The sequence below is a fragment of the Nicotiana tomentosiformis genome, chromosome 11 (assembly GCF_000390325.3).
Source record: "Nicotiana tomentosiformis chromosome 11, ASM39032v3, whole genome shotgun sequence".
Taxonomy (NCBI): domain Eukaryota; kingdom Viridiplantae; phylum Streptophyta; class Magnoliopsida; order Solanales; family Solanaceae; genus Nicotiana; species Nicotiana tomentosiformis.
Window position 1 is genome coordinate 59,153,136 of NC_090822.1, and position 5,849 is coordinate 59,158,984.

Genomic DNA, 5,849 nt, shown 5'->3' on the forward strand with positions numbered 1-5,849 from the left:
TAAGTAAAATTATAAACGTAAGTTGCGACAACTTTTGTCAACTTTTATTTCATAACTCGCTTGACTTCAAGACTTATGATATGGATATTATATGATTCAAATACATTACAACATGACCTCTTGGGACAATTAAGCACCTCTAGTTTTTTCCGAAAATACGGGTTACCACATCCTTGATTCGTTTAACTTCTAATACTTGTTAATCACTCTTATACACCCGTGTATTGTTTAAGACCAATAGGATTAACTTCTTATCATCTAAAAGATAATCTCTTCTTGGATTTACGTCGACTAACTTACGGTGTGATCTAAGGTACGTGAATTTGGGTTGTAACATCATTTCACATGGATAATATTCCTATCTCACAAACATGAAGCTTTGAAAAACATTGAGATCTTTTGGAAAAGAGTTGAAAGAGAAAATGGACATCTCATTTCAACCATACAAAGTGACCATGGAGGCGAATTTGAAAGAAGATCATTTGAAGAATTCTGCAATGATATACTAACAATTTCTCAGCCCCAACATCACCTCAACAAAATGGAGTGGTGGAACACAAGAATAGAATCTTGCAAGATATGGCCAGAATAATGATATTAGAGCACTCACTACCAAACCACTTTTGGGCAGAAATAGTAAGCACAACATGTTATATCCTCAACAGATGTCTCATACGGCCAATTCTAAAAAGACTCCATACGAGCTGTGAAAAGGTAAAAGGCCTAACATAGGCTACTTTCACCCTTTCGGAAGTAAACGCTTCATTCATAAAAATGATAAGGACAACCTTGGTAATTTCAACCTAAGGAGTGATGAAGGTACATTTCTTGGTTATTCAATTAATAGTAGATCATTTAGAGTTTACAACAAATGTGCATTATGTGTAAAAGAGTCAGTCTATGATATCTTTGATGATAATAACTCTATAGCAGAGAAAGGAATCATTGCTTGTGATGAAGATACAAATTAGGATGTATCGAAGACAACTGGGCCTCAGGAATAACAGAAACCCACAGATAGCAGCAGCGAGCCTATAGAGTTAACTAATGAATCTATCAATAACCATATTGAACCTCAGAAGGAGTCAACTACTCAGCCTGCTGAAATAAGACCAAATGAATGGAGAAGTGAGCTTGAATATCCATAGAAGTTCATTATAGGAAATCCAAATGATGGAGTAAAAACTAGGTTAACCCTCAAGAAAAAAGCCAACATCGCACTTATCTCTCAAATTGAACCAAAGAAGGTTGATGAATCCTTAAAGGACTTCATCTGGGTACAAGCCATGCAAAATGAACTTAATCAATTTGACAAAATTTAAGTATGGAAGTTAGTGCCTAAGCCAGAAAATGATACAATTGTTGGAACCAAATAAGGATTTAGAAATAAGTTGAATGAGGATGGAAAGGTAATTAGGAACAACGCCAGATTGGTGGCTCAAGGCTACTTACAATAGGAAGGAGTCGACTATGGTAAAACCTTCGCTACGGTAGCCCGATTAGAATCAATTCGTATATTGCTTGGATATGCATCTTTTAAAGGCTTTAAATTTTTTCAAATGGATGTTAAGAGTGCTTTCTTAAATGGTTTTATTGATGATGAGGTATATGTAAAATAACCTCCTGGATTTGAGAACTCACAATATCCTTACCATGTGTATAAGTTGACTAAGGCCCTCTATGGACTCAAGCAAGCCCCTCGAGTTTGGTATGAAAGGCTAAGCTCATTCCTAACCGATCATGGATTCACGAGAAGTAAAGTAGATACTACATTATTTAACAAACGATCCTATGAAGGTAATCTCATTATTCAAATTTAGGTCGATGATATTATTTTTGGTAGTGCCAACTCTCTTTTGTGTAAGGAATTCTCAAATCTCATGCAGAGTGAGTACAAAATGAGTATAATGGGAGAACTCACATTTTTTCTTGGACTCCAAATTTTGTAATCAGAGAAAGGCACATTTATCTATCAGACCAAGTACGCTAAGGAGTTGATTCAAAAAATCGGCATGAGTAATACTAAAGCAATTGGAATACCCATGAGCCCTTCAATAAATCTTGACAAAGAGGAGAAAGGAAATCCAGTGGATGAAACTAAGTACTGTGGGATGATTGGGTCTTTGCTTTACTTAACTGCTAGTCAACCAGATATCATGTTCAATGAGTGTAAATGTGCCAGGTTTTAGTTAGCTCCTAAGGAATCAAACTTGACTGCAGTAAAGCGAATAATTTTCTATCTTATCGGAACTAACTCTCATGGACTATGGTATCCACGTTTTAACAATTATAAACTTGAAGGTTTTTCAGATGTTGATCCTGCAGGGGATAAAGAAGACATAAAAAGCACCAGTGGGACATGTCAATTACTGGAAAACGTATAAATTTCATATAACAACAAGAAACAAGGATCAACAGCTTTGTCCACAACAGAAGCAGAATATATTGCTACTGGAAAATGTTGTGCTCAATTACGTTTGATATCTCATCAATTGGGTGACTGACTATGAACTGTAATTTAAACCTATTCAAATATTTTGTGACAACTCTAGTGCTATATGTCTCTCCAAGAACCATATGCATCATTCTAGGGATAATCATATAGATATTAAGAATCATTTTATTAGAGATCATATTCTTAAAGGAGATATATAATTGTTGTTTGTCAGCACAATTGATCAATTAGCAAATATTTTCACGAAACCTTTGCTTGAAGATAAATTTTGTGTTTTAAGGGAATCACTTGGCATTATTTCACTTAGTACCAAAAATTAGGACCTTTGTGTTACTAAATATTTCTTTCTATCATTTTTTATTATTTACTTATGTGTGTAAGAAGTCATTAATTATGCGCCTCCGTTTTTCCTCCTTTCACATCCATCAAAACTCTCTAGAAAGGAAAATCAATCATCATGTTCTTTCACTGACGCCTTTTTGTTTTTTGTACTCAACCGTCTAACTCATTCTTTTTAACTTTCTCAATCACTCTCACTTTCTCTCATTGTTACAATTGCTCAGAAACCCTTTCTCTAAACTCATCAGTGGCAAAAAATTCCATAAACCCCTCTGCCTCCACTCGAAAGAGTACTAATTCCAAGGCAAAACTCTCTTCAAAACCCCCAAAACTAGTTGATTTAGGATCAGATCACTCCAAAGACCTTTCCTCTTCTCAGGCAGAGCTCTCCAATGATGCGCGTAGCCTGAATGAGAAAGCTCTAGGGAAATGACCCATGGAAGAAAGTCCTGAGTCTTTCACTCCAAAGAAGCCCAAAGCAGACCTATCAAGTTCTTTAGAGTCTGACATCAATTTCTGGGACACCCCAAACAGAGACACCTTCATTACATTCAAGGAAAAGACAATAGCCTGTTTGCAGGGTGATCGATTTGAACGACATGGAACCTCCCATCTGCAAGGTAAGGGAACTTTTCTATTTCCAAGGTTGGTCAAACTTTCTTTTGTTGCCTCCCCCAAAAGTCTATGAAGCCCTAGTTAGGATGTTTTATGCAAATCTTCATTCCCCTAAGCCTGATAAGTTATAATCTCTAGTTCTGGGAAAGCGCATTGTTCAAGATTGTGTCTTGTTTGATTCAATTTTTCAGTGTAAGTGTTCTGGATACTCTATGGTGTTCAAAAATACCTGGCCTGAAGACTTTGAAATTTTCTTCGATCAAGCAAAGTGTTGCATATCTGAGTCTCCCTTTGATTCTCTTCCCAGTCAGTTAGGTCCCACTGATGTTAGCTTTGAAACCCGGGTCCTCGCACACATTGTGGCAACAACCCTTCTTCGTCGCATTGGTTCATTATCTACCTTTTCCCAACAGGATATCTTTCTTGTTTATTACCTAGTGACCAAGCATAAAGTTAAGTTATCCACCTGAGTTATAAACTTCATGATTGAAAGTGCTGATGATCCCACAAGCCTTCCCTATGGTATGGTTATCACTCATCTCCTCAAAGCCCACAACATCTCTCTTTCTAACTACCCTTTTGTCTCAGTCACCAGATCCTACACCTTCAGAGACTCTGCTAGTATGGGATATGTTGGTGTGAAAGTTACTTGGGTGAAGAAGCAAGAAGGAGAGGCTAAGGATGTTCAAACTGAATCAAAGGCCAAAGTATCTGGTTTCCATCCTAGTGTTTGTGATCCTAATCTTGTGAAAAAGTTAACTGCTATTGACAACAAGCTGACCATCATCAAGGATCTTCTAGTCTCTACTCAATCAACCATTGGAGATATTTATGACATCTCAAAGGAACATGCTATGATGTATCAAAGATAAGGGTCAAGATTCTCAAGTTTGCAGTGAACACAGTGAAAGCCTTCAAGGAAGTGCATGATAGGATCGATGGGGTATCAGTTATAGTGAATACTAGCATTGATCATCTAAAGGAGGCTATCTGCAATACTCTTACTTATTTTTTGTGTCGCTAATTTGCGAATGGGTGGATGTTTAAGATAATTTTTTGTTTTTTTGGGACTGATCTTCTAGTCTTTGGCTGTTTTGTTAAGACAATCATTGTAGTAGCATGACTATCACTGCACTATTGCTTGTTTTAATATATTTTTGTCAGTATTGTGCTTTTTGTTGATGGCAACGGGGGAGAAATAAGTAAAGTGAATAGGTACCAGGTACAATTTTTTATGGCTGCCCTGTTGAGGGCGAGTCGACTATCACACGGCCAAGTGAAGATATCTAGTTGAGGGGGAGTCGACTACAACAAGAAAAAAGTCACTAAAAAGGGAAGTAAATTACTTTTATTTGTTATTTTGTCATCATCAAAAAGGGATAAATTGTTAGATCTAAGTTTCAATAATGAAAAATAACACATCTTTGTTTGTAGGTCTATTCTAGAAACAAAGGAGAACGAGAGCAAGTCCGTCAATGATGTATCAAAGAAGACAAGAAAGGAAGTAGTTAAAGCAAAGAAAGAAAAGATATGTGAAGATCTGACAACCTAGACGACATAAAATAAGAAAGGAAGGTCCAAGATTAGAAGAGTTCGAGGCTGCTAATATTTCACCGATCAAGATCACTGAAGATACGCGTCTCAAAGGAAAGCTATCGATCTCTGAAATCAAAGGATCAATCTAGGGACGATTTGCTTAAGGAGATTCACTCAACGATGGAAAGTCCGCCGATCAAGATCTATAACAAGGAAGCTCCTCGCATATTCTTGAATGAATCAAAACTGATTAGAATCCAAGGATAAATTCCCTTGTGACTGCAAATCTCTCAAAGATCTTCCGCAATCAAATCAAAAAAGAGTTCGAAGAGTATATATATTGCAAAACAACAAAGAGGAGAAAATATACTTTGATCAAACCAACTTTGTGCTCTTTGTTCTACTCTAAACAAGCATTGTAATCTAAGTGTAGTTCACTGTGTAACCGCTAGAGAGAAGAAAGAGAGAAAACATTGGTGAGACATTGTATCATGATTACTACGAGTGTACTTATAACCAAAAGAGAGTTGGTGTTCAAGATAACATCAACACATTTGTACGAAGTTATTCAAGGAGCTTTGAAGAGAGAACACACTTGCAACCCAAGGGGACTGGAGTAGGATTCACATTGAATCCGAAGTAGTATAAAAATTTTGGGTGTCATTTAATTTCTGCAATTTACATTCTGTCTTTAATTTTATCTTGCTTCTACTTTCACTCAACTACTTGGTAAACTAGTCAACTACTTATCTAGAAAAAGAAAAATTGACAATTCGCCCCCCTGGTACTTTCAAATAATGACAGACACCGCGCTGCTCACGGGATGACTAGGTCCAGAAGGTGTTATGCTCCAGAAGAGGTAAACCGAGGGAACTCGAATAGAGAGTAGAATCAGAGGAGAAAC